Source organism: Cervus canadensis, chromosome 25 (assembly GCF_019320065.1).
Source record: "Cervus canadensis isolate Bull #8, Minnesota chromosome 25, ASM1932006v1, whole genome shotgun sequence".
NCBI lineage: Eukaryota > Metazoa > Chordata > Mammalia > Artiodactyla > Cervidae > Cervus > Cervus canadensis.
Genome location: NC_057410.1, coordinates 35,281,737 through 35,296,157, shown reverse-complemented (window position 1 = coordinate 35,296,157; position 14,421 = coordinate 35,281,737). Strand labels below are relative to the sequence as shown.

The 14,421-nt window shown below is 38.3% G+C and overlaps 1 non-coding gene across 1 annotated transcript; it reads left to right on the top strand.

The window, feature by feature from the left end:
• Nucleotides 1-10,651: 10,651 nt before the first annotated feature.
• On the top strand, nucleotides 10,652-10,758 carry LOC122427901. Its single transcript, XR_006265592.1, has one exon. It is a non-coding gene; the product is annotated as a U6 spliceosomal RNA (small nuclear RNA).
• Nucleotides 10,759-14,421: the final 3,663 nt, after the last annotated feature.

The window sequence follows — 14,421 nt, the reverse complement described above, 5'->3', positions numbered from 1 at the left end:
TTTCCCACATACCATCTGTTTCCATACATGCCTTGTTGTTGTCGTTGTTCAGTTGTTGTCACTCCGACTCTTTTGTAACCCCATAAACTGTAGCCCACCAGGCTCCTGTGTCCATGTGATTCCCCAGGGAAGAATATTGGAGTGTGTTGCCATTTCCTGCTCCCCCCATACAGGCAGAGCTTTCCCCATTATCAGGATCTCCCACCATGACACATTTGTTACAGTTGATGGACCTACATGACACATCATAATCACCCAAAGTCCATTGTTTACATGGGTGTTGCACATTCTGTGGGTTTACCCAAATGTGTAATGACATTATCCATCATTATAGTATCATACAGAGGAGTTCCATTGCCCCTAAAAATCCTCTGTGCTCTGCCTGTTCATACCTCCTTCCCTCCTAACCCCTGGCAACCACTAGTATTTTCACAGTCTCCATAGTTTTCCCTTTTCTAGGATGTCATATGGTTGGCATCATACAGTACGTAGCCTTTTCAGTTTAGCTTCTTTCACTGTTTCAATTTTGGTAAGTCTTATACTGAACTGGTCATAGGAATGCAAAGTTCAGTCAACAACAATGTGATTGATAATATAAATTGCACATATTCCATAACGCAAATCTGGAAATATCATCAGAGCTGTTTAGCCATACCTGAAAAACTCTGTTTGTAATTTATCTTAGTTAGGGCTTGGAGATAACAAGCAATGTTGGTGGCTTATTATTTATTGTCACCTGAAATATGTATTTGGGATAAAATTCTTTTGGTATTATTCATAGTGATTATTCACTGGTTGATATAAAATGCTTAATAGTAGGCTAAAATCTCTTTTGGACTCAGGTTTTGCATTGCTAATGAGTGATACACAACCACTTTAGCGTTTCAAATGGCAGTAGCCTTAGTGGTTACACTGCTCAGGGTGCATTATAGTCTGCATATTAGCTTTCGGGAACTAACAAAATGGTTCCCTTAAATGAGTTGACAGTATATCAAGATAATTTAGAACATACTGTTGTCAATCTTTGATCTTAAATATTAAATTGGGGTGCATAAGATACATATTTTGGGACAAGCACTCTTTCAGAGTTTAGGCTCATAAATATATTGATTAAGGCATCATACGTTTAACGAACTGATAGAGTCATCTCATCTGATTTCTTTATTTCTAGTGATTCTTAAGTATCTTTGTAAATTTGGTGAGGAAACAAGCAAGGGCACCTGGATTGCCTTTACACGTTTTTTACTTGATATTGGCCTATAACATTCCTTTAAGCTGGGATTTGATATGGGATCTCTGCACTGCAATTTTAGTGATTGCTGAATAGGACTGTAAATTAAGCCTATTCTCATACCTTTAGAGATGCAAGTTCTTATTTTGCTTTATTTTATTTTGTTTCTGAATTATTCATACACTTGCCTCAATATTCTGCTTTGATTTGCTATAGACACCTAGGTTTATTTATGTTAATCTCATGAGAATGATGCCAAAAGTATTTTTTTCTGTTGGCTTTGAACGTGCTTTTGGAATTTATAAATATTTCAGTAGGTAGACTCAATGAATTTTAGAGCAAGTATAGACTCTGAATTCATCCTAATATTAAATCTCAGAGAGTCTGAGACTTCGGGTCACAAATGTAGCACCAAGCTGTCACTAGAACCTATATTTTTAAGTCATTGAGTAAAGCTGTTCTTGGTGTTGATACAACTAAACACTAAGTTAGGTGTTCACAGGATTCTAGTGGATAAAAATTGACAGGTGGAAGCTAAGGCTAAATTATCTACCTCAAATGTCTGCCTCCATAGAAAAAAATCACAAATGACTCGATATCAAGATAAAACACAATGGCAAGAGGCAACCAGAGTATTGAAGTATTTCCTGCCATCAAGAAACCTTACTACAAAAAAGATACTAATACTTTCAGCTGCTATTTATTTTTATGTTATATGTAAAATATGTCTTATATCATTGAGTAATTTCTTTACCATATAAGAGAAAAAGATTCTTGTGTGAATCCTGGAAAGCATCTTAGAGCCAGGCAGAGACCTAGCTCTCAAAAGACAAGATATTGAAGGGCACACTTGTTGAACACCATAGCTTTTCCCAACTCCTAGCTAGGGCGTATGGTGGGAGAGGAGATGAATAAATTAAAATTGCTTTTAAAGTACATAATCTAATACTCCAGGTACTTTGCTAAATGCTTTCTATTAATTCTATTTGATTCTTGTAACAATACCTTAGGGTAGGCTATTATGACTCCCAAGTTATAAATGGGATAGCACAGGTGTAGAGAAATTAAAACTTTCCCTGGGACCATGTGGCTGATTTATAAAGCTGAGATTTGAATCTGAGTCCAGCTGAAACCAATGGTGCTACACCCATAACCGCAGCTCTACAGTGGTTAAATTGTATGAGAGAGAACAGAAAGGCATGCATATAAGGGCCTGATGAGTTTCAGGTGAAGATATTTGGGATATAGCTATGTTGAAGCCAGCTGGAACCAGCTCTCAAAAGCTGATAGTTAAATATTTAGAAATTTTGCAAGCTGGTTGTTAAATTATTGATAATATAAAATCATCTATCATGAAAGTATTTACACCACAGAAATGAGCAAATGCTACAAATCAGGACTTTGTTCCCATGAAATCAGTTTTCCAGCATAACACTAGCTACTTGAAATGTTGGTGTTTAAAGCACAGCATGCATGGAGGAGAAAGAATGGGAGAAGCAGCTAGAAACATACATTAAGATCAGTTTATAAACACCTCGCTTGGGTAAAGGTGAGCGTGGTCATGTTTTTGCAATGTAAATCAGATTCTGTCATCTCTCAGCCTGTAATCCTTCAATGACTTCCAACTGGAATCAAATCTAAATTGCCTATCGTGGGGAATGATCTGTGCTTTCCTCTTCAACTTGGTCTCTGCAGTTTTCTCTCTCATTCTCTCTCACATCAAGCTGCAGCACACTGGTCAACTTGTATCAGATTCTTAACTAAGCCAGGCTCTTTCCAAATTTAGTCATTTACACTAATTGTCCCTTTAGTCTACTTCTGATGTTTTTGCCTGGTTGTATCCTTCTGATCTCAGTTTAAATGTCACTTCCTAAAAGGCTTTTCTTAACTTTCAAATCTAAAGTAGCTGCCAAGTCTCTCTCTGTCACATCAGCCTATTTTAACACTCTGCTTAGCACTTAATGGTGTGATATGGGGTTAAATGCCGCACCTCTAAAGCCAGACTGCTGTGACCCATTCTTCCTTCACCATTACTAGCTGTGGGACTTCATGCAGTTTGCTTATCTCCATTTTATCTCTTATCAATTTCCTATTTGAAAATAGGATGCAATTATTTCCTTTTCATGGAGTTTCTGTGGGAATTAATATGTGTAAAAAAACACAAGGCACATAAGAGAGAGAGCCGTGACTGGTCCATAAAACATCCCAAATATTTCAGAAATTATTGTCACTGATAACTGATACTTAATGACTTGTTTTCCAGTTCTTTCAGCTAAGAGAGAAGTTCAGTTGGAAGAGGCACTTCATCTTTTCTGTTTGCTTTTGATTCTTCCCATCTCTGATTCCTAGAGCGTATCTGGCAAGTGGTGGGCAGTGGGGCAGGGTGAGGACGTACGACAAGAGGCTGATCATTCAGTTTCTTGGTTGCTATCCTAACTTCTCTCAGCATTCTGTGTTGTTGTTTTCTCTGGACTGAGAACAATGGAATAAACATAGATGTCGGAAACAGCCATTTTCAGGGGACGAAATTAGAGTAAGAGATTCTGCCCTTTCTCCATAAGCAACATACTTCATCTCCAACTCATGGGTGGCTATTCAAGAATGTGGGCCCATGTATTGTCAGATTTCTCATTTATCAAGAGAAGACATAATTATGGATATTTTTTTGGTGTGAAATCTCCCAAGTTTTAAATGTTTACAACAAATTCAAAATTTATACATGACCTTTAATCAAACAAATCAGGTCTACAGGCTGGATTTGGCCATGGCCACCTGTTTACAACCCGTGGTCTTGAATTTGATCTCTCAGTTTTTGTTTGTGAGGTCAGTGTCCTCTGTTTACCGTCCTATTCCTTATAAGGAAACTGCCTGATGACCACACTCTACAGCTCCATCTTCCTGAAATTCTTTATCTGGTGTCCTCTACTCGCTAAACAAACCCTCCCCAAGGTGGTACCCTTGGTCTGAATTTTATTCCTTTGGTTTACCATATTATTCACCAGAGTTACATGGTTCACACCACAGTTTGTATTGTATGCCATAGATGTAAGGATAAGGAAGGTCACAGTCTGGGTCTTTTACTTAAGTGTTTATTATTGAAGAGAGATGTTACCTTCGAAAAGAAACTTTATTTCTCATTTCTCCCTTCCCTTATTTTTCCTTCCCTATGGCCTGTAGTGACACCAGTCTGATCAGTATTCTAAGTCAAAAAATTTATTCTCAGTAACTTTTAGAAAATTACTGTGACATGGTGCCTTGCAAATGTACTTTGTTTCCTATGAACATTTGGCTGGGGGAGGGGAGTAATCTAGAACAGTGCTCTGTAACACTTTTTGTTTATATGTGCCGCTACCAGTAAAAAAAAAAAAAAATTAAATGTGTTTTGACCTGAATGTTTGTGTACCCTCCAAATTCATCTGTTGAAATTCTAAACTCCAAGGTGACAATATTTAGAAGGTAGAGTCTTGGGGCCATTAGAGCAATGGAATTAGTGTTTTTATGAAAGAGATCCTTTATGCTACGTATAAGCTTTTAACAAAAAAATGGACTACTAAGAGGCTGGCCCTCACCAGATAATGAATCTTGGCATTCCAGCCTCCATTACTATGAGAAAAAAATGTTTGGTGTTTATAAGCCACCCACTTTATGGTATTTTGTTATAGCAGCCCAGCTTCCCAAGTGGCTCAGTAGTAAATAACTTGCCTTCCAATGCAGGAGCCATAAGAAATGCAGGTTCCATCCCTGGGTCAGAAGATCCCCTGGAGGAAGAAATGGAAATCTACTCCAGTATTATTTCTGAGATAATCCCATGGACAGGGGTCCTGGTGGGCTACAGTCCATGGGGTCGCAAGGAATAGGACACGACTGAGGAGCTGAGCATGCAAACACACACACACACACACACACACACACAGTGAGCATATAGCTCCATATATGTGGATTTATTTATTGTTGTTGTTCAGTTGCTCAGTCATGTCTGAATCTTTCCAGCCCCATGGACTGCAGCACGCCTGGCTTCACTGTCCTTCTCCATCTCCTGGAGCTTGCTGAAACTCATGTCCATTGAGTTGGTGATGCCATCCAATCATCTCATCCTCTGTCATCCCATTCTCCTGCCTTCAATCTTTTCTGGCATCAGGGTCTTTTCCAGTGAGTTGGTTCTTTGCATCAGGTGGCCTAAGTACTGGACCTTCAGCTTCAGCATCAGTCCTTCCAATGAGTATTCAGGGTTGATTTCCTTTAGGATTGACTGGTTTGATCTCCTTGCAGTCCGAGGGACTCTCAAGAGTCTTCTCCAGCACCAAAGCTCAAAAGCATCAATTCTTTGGTGCTTAGCCTTCTTTATGGTCCAACTCTAACATCCAGACATGTCTACTGGAAAAACTGTGGCTTTGACTAGACAGACCTTTGTAGGCAAAGTAACGTCTCTGCTTTTTAATGCACTGTCTAGGTTTCTTTCCAAGGAGCAAGCATCTTAATTTCATCACTGCAGTCACTGTCCACAGAGATTTTGGAGCCCAAGAAAATAAAAGTCCTTTCACTGTTTCCATTGTTTCCCCATCTATGTGCCATGAAGTGGTGGGACTGGAGAGCACGATCTTAGTTTTTTGAATGTTAGGTTTTAAGCCAGCTTTTTCACTCTCCTCTTTCATTTCATCAAGAGGCTCTTTAATTCCTCTTCGCTTTCTGCCATAATGGTGGTGTTATCTGCATATCTGAAGTTATTGGTATTTCTCCCGACAATCTTGGTTCCTGCTTGTACTTCATCCAACTTGGCATTTCACTTGAGGTAATCTGCAAATAACTTAAATAAACAGGGTGATAATATACAGTTTTGATGTATTTCTTTCCCAATTTTGAACTAGGATTTTTCCATGTTCAGTTTTAACCGTTGCTTCTTGACATGCATACAGGTTTCTCAGCAAGCAGGTAAGGTGGTCTCATATTTCCCTCTATTAGAATTTTCCATAGTTTGTCATGATTCAGTCAAAGGCCTTAGCATAGTCAATGAAGCAGAAGTAGATGTTTTTCTGGAGCTCTCTTGCTTTTTCTGTGATCCAGCGGATTTGGTAATTTGGTTTCTGGTTCCTCTGCCTTTTCTAAATCCAGGTTAAACCTCTGAAATTTCATGATTCACTAACTGTTGAAGCCTGGCTTGGAGAATTTCGAGCATTACTTTGCTAGTGTGTGAAATGAGTGTGATTGTGTGGTAGTTTGAACATTTTTGGCGTTGCCTGTCTTTGAGATCGGAATGAAAACTGACCTTTCCCAGTCCCGTGGCCGCTGCGGAGTTTTCCGAAGGCACTGGCATGTTGAGTACAGCACTTTCACAGCATCGTCTTTTAGGACTTGAAGTAGCTCAGCTGGAATCCCATCCCCTCCACTAGCTTTGTTTGTAGTGATGCTTCCTGAGGCCCACTTGACCTCACACTCAAGGATGTCTCACTCTAGGTGAGTGATCACACCCTCACGGTTATCCGGGTCATTAAGATCTTTTTTTGTATGGTTCTTCTGTGTATTCTTGCCACTTCTTCTTAATATCTGTTACTTCTGTTAGGTCCATACCATTTCTGTCCTTTATTGTGCCTATCTTTGCCTTAAATGTTCCTTTGCTATTTCTGATCTTCTTGAAGAGATCTCTAGTCTTTCTTATTCTATCGTTTTCCTCTTTTTCTTTGCATTGTTCGCTGAGGAAGGCTTTCTTATCTCTCCTTGCTGTTCTTTGGAACTCTGCATTCAGATTGATTTCTCTCTCCTGTTCTCCTTTTGTTTATTTGTCATTTTATGTTCAATCTCATCTTCTAGTTTATTGTGCTGCGTGCTCAGTTGCTTCAGCCTAGTGTGTCACATATATTTTAAAATGCACAGAAAATATCATTTTAAAATACTGAGATTAAAAATAGTAGATTCAATTATCTTTTTATACTCCATGGGAGAATTACCAAGCACACTTCATGGATGCCTATACTCCTGGTCTAAAGACAAACATCAACTTTTAAAGAGACTGCTTTACTAGACTGGGTGTGGGAGTAGCTATCCTGATTTACTCTTTTTGTCAGTTTTGCGTTAGAATGCTGTTCACGGTGGAAGTGCCAGGTTGAGGACGTGAGGACACAGCCTAGGGCTCCAACCCATAGCACAACTGCTAGAATCGAAGGGGCTGAAAATCCTGTGTACCAGTCCCCAAACACCACGTCTGCTGTCTCCAGATAATCTGAAGACTCAATATGCTCGCTGCTAATGTGTCCTCCTAACCTCAGCACCCACCTCCTGTCTCTGCCACCCTCTGTGGGAAGAGGGCTGTTAGATTGGCTTTTCTCAACATCATCAGAGTGTTTTTCATATCCTCTGGATTACTGAGTTTATAATCTCTGACCTAAACCATGAGCAAGCGATGAAGCTGCAGTGTCTGAAGCCTCATCACTCTCCGCAAAGCTCAAGGGCAGTTTAACAGCTGTTCACTACCTGATTGGAATTAGGATACTTGTGAAAAGGTCAAGGAGAAAGAGTTAAACGGCACATCTGTTTCAGTCATAAAAGCATATTTCTAGGAAGCTAGAAAAAAAATAAACATTCTATTGAAGAAAATCTCAACAGTCATTTTAAGAACATGATTTCACTATGATTGTAAAACAAGGTATCTGTCTTATTCCTTCTTAACATTTCCTTTTTCTAGGAATATAGTGCAGCCCTTGTTTCTGTCCTTTATTCTTTTGAACCCTAACAAAAAGCTGGCCTAATATTCTTATTTTACAAGCATTATTTTTTTACCCTCTAATTCTGTGTTAATCATTGAAACCTTTGTTTCTGTTTTATATTTTTTAATTGAAAAGCATTAATCAGCAATTGTATGTGCTCTTCTGTTTTGTCATTCAAATGCCTTCCACATTTCTTTATCTTCACCTCTTTTTAAATTAAGCTTTATTAACTGAAATCATCCTCTTTCTAAAATAGAAAGGCATCCTGATTTGGACAAAGCTGACCTATGCACTTGTCTGAGTGAACTGTCAAAGCTAATCCTTACTGTCCCTGCTGTTACAGTCTTAATTCCTCACCAACAACTGTGCGTGAAAGTGCTTTGAGAAGTGACAGCTGGTTGAAGTGTCCCGTCCTGACAAATACTACCAATGGTTCAGTGTCAGCCGGGGAAGACACAACAAACGGCATTCCGTAGAGGTTACTTCTTGGGCCAGTTACCATTTGGATCAGTGGCTTGGATGCTGGAATAGAAAATATGCTTAGAATGTCTGTGATGGATGCTAATATTTATGATGAGGACCGACCCGGGTCCTGAGTTACTCTCTCTACCTTATAATCTTGCTATAACTTGAAGAAGCTGTGAATGATTTTATATGAAGAAATGGAAATCCCAGTAACCTTTGCCACCTAAATTGAATCAATCATCATAAGGCAGGCCAAAGCCTCCTATGAGGCTCTACTTATATCATAGACTGACCCTCTCATCTTCTCTTTGCTTGCATGGCCTATAGCATCTTGATTATTTACTCTTATTCCAGATTGTCACTGACTGCCTTTCAGCCTGATTTTTAACACCTCTCCTCAGCTATACTTTTTGAAACACAGAGCCTTATTTGGGAGCCTTAATGATTTAACTGCAAACATAGAAGGGAATAAAGATATTTTAAAAATTCCAAACAATATGGATGATTAAAAGCTAGAGAAACTCTTAAAAGTAACACTAATCCTGGGTTTTCTAGTCTACATTAAAATGCAAATAGAGTTGGCAGTCTAAGAATCCCCATCCTGATTCATTCACTTTGTCTGAAAGTGAGACCTGCCAAGTCTGTAGTCTAGATCAAGCTCTTCAGAATCCCAAGCTCAGTAGATTCCCAGTTGCCCAGTGGGATTGCTAATTCTTCTCAGGTGAGGCTTCCTGGTCTTCTCTGTACATCTTCTCTTTTCCTCTGAATCCCAAGTGTGTTATCCTTTCATCGTAATTCCCCAGACCCTTTCCTTCTTCTTGGCAATTCTAAGGAGAATACAGTCCTGTACTGACCTAAAAATTATTCACTTTTGCCTTTTAGATTTCATACTTTCACCTTTCTCAAGGTTTATTTGGTTTTACTTATTACGAGATAGTTAATGAGGCTCATTCTTTCAGATTTTATAGTCCTGCAAACACATGTCACATCAGTTCCCTACTGGTCAGGAAACCTCAGCAGTGTGCACCAACTAGACATTAGCCTGTCTGTTAGCCTCTCTTTGGTCTTATGAGGCCTCAGAAAGCAGAATTCCATCCTATGTTTTTAAAAACTATATTTTACCTTTAATAGGTCCAAGCAATATTTTTTTTTCATGTTTTAGGGAAACCTCAAATGTACAGAAATCACACATTTATGAAGTACCTGAAATACCCTAATTTCAGATTACTATTAAAATCCTTCAGTTGTTCTTTCTTGATTACATCTGTATCCGTAGGTTTTTCTTCTTCTTATGTCCCTTTCTTTTCTCCATGAAGGTGATTTTCCAGAACTATATGATTATTTTATAATACCAGATGTGGTAAACATCACATTTTCCAATTTTCCTTTCCATTCATGTTTAGGGGAGATTATACATCCCAACCTCTTTTGGGAGATAGACCAGTTGACTAGCTCTGAACAATGAAACATACATGAATATGATTTTAATCTGATTTTTTTTTACTATCATGACTACCAGCTATACTCTGACTGGAGGATCCTGTTAACCTCTCCTTACATCATGTGATTATGTGAAACAAAACTGCTGATCTGTTGACTTACATTGCACATGTAGTATGAGCGAGAAATACGCGTTTGCTGTGTTCAATAACTGATATTTCAGGGTTAATTTGTTACCAAAGAATAACCTAGTTTATCCTGATTAATAAAACCACCACCGGATAAGCAGGCTTTAACAATAACAGGCTCTATTTACACTGGTGGAAGAGGAACAGGATTCCCTAGAATGATAAATCCATTTCAGTGTCCATAAACTCTGGGAGAGATTTAGGCCAGATAATGTTCTGACTTATTAAAGTTGGACTAATTCAGAGACTTGATTTATTTTTGCATTTAAAGGTGCATGTTCCTTGTTTTTCTATGAGAAAATTAGATTTCTTTTCATAGTGCTATTTTCTGTGAAACACTTGTTTTATTTCTACCTTGTTTTTCTAAAGCTTTCATATCTAAGGAGGCAATTGAATATTTCCGCGTGAGTGCTCAGTCATGTCTGACTCTTTGCAATTCCACCCGAGCTCCTTTGTCCGTAGAATTTTCCAGGCAAGAATACTGGAGAAGGTTGCCATTTTCTACTCCCAAGGGCTCTTCCCTACCCAGAGATTGAACCCACATCTCCTGCACTGCAGGCATATTCTTTACCACTGAGCCACCTGGGAAGCCCACAGTTGAATATTTAGAGCTGTAAAAAAGCAGCTCAGTGCTCACTTCGGCAGCACATATACTAAAATTGGAGCGATACAGAGAAGATTAGCATGGCCCCTGCGCAAGGATGACACGCAAATTCGTGAAGCGTTCCATATTTTTAAAAAGAAAAAGAAAAAGAAAAAAAAAAAGCAGCTCAGCTTCATGCTTCCCACTCCATCCACAGACTTAACTGTGGCACATCATAAGGGCTCAGTGCTGTGCATCCCATTGTGTTCAGGAATCTGTCTGTGCTTTGCCTCCCACACCCGCCTTGACTGCCTTATTTGTTCTTTTCCTGAGACTTTTCTTGATACCTGGCTCTGGACTCCACTCTCCCTTTAAACTCAATTTTTGAACTCTACTTGCTTCCCACACCCTCTTCTGAGACCCAGGCATCAATCCCCGTTTGTTCTTTGACCAAAAGCCATTCCCACAGTCTTTCTCAGTTCTGGAACTCCTGGCTCCTCACATTCTTAGGAAAAGAGGTCAGCAATAGGAGGGCAGACAGAATAGTCTTGAAGCTCACGTGGGTAGTAACAGAAGTTATTTTGGGTTGTGATTTTAGGAAATTGGTCTCAATGCTTCATACTTTTTCATGATCTTAATTATTTCTGGGCTCACTAGTTGGAGTTTACTTCTTAACGGCATTGTTATCCATCGATGTGTAAATGTATTGATGTTCAACTGGTGAGAAGAAAAGACAGAGAAGTGTCAGGCCGCAAAGTGCTTTGTAAAGAAGGACCATGTTTGCATTTTTCAGATGGGTCAGGGAGGCACAACTGGAAAGAGAACCTGGGTTTTTATCCAAATCCTGTATTTTGATTAGTCTGGGCCAGTGCATCCTGAAAACTGTGAATTACTGAGAGGATGCAGTACTATAGGCTAAGCTTCCAGCAAGACAGCAGTTCAGCAGCAGAGCTGTGCACATCTGTACACACCTTGTACACTGTCTGGTTTGTTTAAACCACTGCAAAATTCCTGCAGACATGGATGCTTCTTACAAAATGCAGTTCTGTATTTCTTACATATCTATTTCAATTAGTATAGTTTTGCTGAACTGAATTATTTCACTTACTTTTCAGAGCTCATGTGATTAAGTCTGTTGATATTACCATAGGAAGAATAAATAAATTTATCAAGATAATCTCTTTGATTGTATAATGACTTGTTCTGTCTTTTCCCCAACCCCCAAGTATCCAAAGTCCCCTTTTGAGAGAAATCAACAATTGTTATTATTATTCATTTATTATTATTATATTATTGATTACAAATTCTTGATCCTTTATTGTTTTCTTTCCCTCTGGTCATGTAAGATCAATGATGACTTCTAGCAAAGGCTCCTGATGATTTCAAGAATGTTAAATCAGTTTCACAGCTTAATTCATATTTCTTTTACCTTAAACAACGTCTTCATTTAGGGAATGATTATTATGCAAAGCACAATAGGTTTAATGTGATTAAGTTACAAAAAGCAATATGTCACATCCAGATCTTGCTACAGATGGAAAGATTATTGAGGTTGGAAAAGGAATGTCTTCCCTTCTTGGCAGCTGTCTAGCCTCTTCCCTCTTCTATCTTTATTTTTCCAAGCTCCTCCTTTTTCTTTTTTCCCCCTGTTTGCTGCTTTGTTGGCATTGATTTGTTGATTCTGAAAGGGCAGCATTGGTGTGTGCTTAGTCATTTCGGTCACATACAACTCTGCAACCCTGTGGACTGTAGCCCACCTGACTCCTCTGTCCATGGGATTCTCCAGGCAAGAATACTGGAGTGGGTTGCTATGCACTCTCCCAGGGGGTCATCCCGATCCAGGCATCGAACACGTGGCTCCTGCATTGCAGGCCGATTCTTTACTGCCGAGCCACCCGGCTAGCCCAAGGGTGTAGTGTTACCTCTTAATGTATGCTTGAAGCTGTAATATACCCCAAACTTCCATTTCAGTATAGCACACTGGAACTGCAGTGTCTACAAAGTACTTTAGTACTCAAACCAACTATATTAAACCTAAAACTAAATCTTAAAAGGATGGGAACATTTTTAAACCATCTTTCAATAGTACTGTCAATAACTTAGCTATCTTTATGTATTCTCTTTTTCTTTTACATCCAAACCTGACTATACCTATTTTTGTTTCAGTTACTTAGATGTTTTCTTTTTATAATGATTGAAGTACTGCAAGAACAAAAAGAAACTTCCAAAAAACAAGAATTGGTATTTGTGTCCTTCAATCTAGGAGCATATCCCAATGAAATGATGTCATTTTAGGAACTATTCTGAGCAGTTTTACCCATTTAGGGTAGTAGTGACTATGAAAAATCAGCAAGGCCCATGCTGTTCACTGTTTCCCCTATCCTACAGTAAAGGTGCTGGTTTTTTTTTTTTTTTCCTATTTAAGATGTAAACACAAAATTTAGTTGAGAATGACATTTCAAACTATGAGATAAACTCTATCTAGTTAAATAATTCATATGTCTAGGAAGCACAATTAAAACAAAATGTAAACTGAAGGAGCAAGAAACATATCTATTAATATCTTCATTTTGGACCTTCAGCATCCAGATCATTGTTTGGAACATGTTCAACACTGGGTAGACACTTGTGAATTTAAAAATTAATTGATAATATCATATTGATATATGAGATTATTCTGGATAAAGCACCAGTCATTCCTCAGGGAGTTTTCTTAGTCAAGAATGGTTCTAGAATGATTAAGGAAATAACTGTGATATTCACTTCTGGCTTAGCATCTCTCTCCTTATGCTGGTTCTGCATTATCATATTGGTTTTTTGTTGTCCACTGATCTATTTTTGCATTCTTTTCTGGTCTCTGATACAACCTGAGCGACAAACTGTTTCTAAAATGCACATACAGAGACAGAGACAGACACACAAAAAAGACAGAGACAGAGAGAGAGAGAGGGAACAAGCAAGTTCTCTCTTGTCTCTTCTTACAAGGTCACTAACCCTGTCAAGAGGCTCCAATCTCATGACCTAATTACCTCCCAAAAGCCTCATCTCCAAATACCATCCTACTGGGGATTAGGGCTTCAACATACAACTTTCAGGAGTGATACAAACATTCAGTCTGTAACAGTAAATTTTATTTAAAATTTCAAAGACTGAAATTTTTTGTCTGAACTTTTGTAAAAAATAACAATGAGAAGTAAAAATATTAAAACCAAGAATGAAATTCAAGTGTAACTAGAAAAAATATATATATATGAAATTAACTAGATAGGTTTTATTAGTCTCATTTTACATTAGTAGAATTAAAATATACATAAATATGTATTATTTTCAGAAACATTTAAAACTTAGAATTGTTTTAAATATTACCCTTGCCAGATAAATGTAATTTCAAGGAATTTTAGTGCTATTTTTCTATCAGAAGAAAATCTGTCAGTTAGACACATCAGTGGATGTATAAGAGGAGACTATGAAATAAAAAAGTGAACTCAAACCTTGAGATAAATCTAATGATGGATTTAATAAAAAAGTAAGAATTTTAATGATTCATTAATCCACTCCAGTATTCTTGCCTGGGAAATCCCATGGACAGAGAGCCTGGCAGGCTACAGTCCATGGGGTCGCAAAAGAGTCAGACATGACTTAGCAACTGAACAACAAAAATGACTCCATGGAAAGTTCTGTCTGTAGAAGTCCTCTGTGGGCACTAACCCCCTATTTAAATTCAAAACTCATATAGTAAAAACATGTGAATTCACCATCTCTAAAAATCATGTAAAAGTTAATCCTGATCAGTCTTATTTCTCTTAGGGGTTTTTG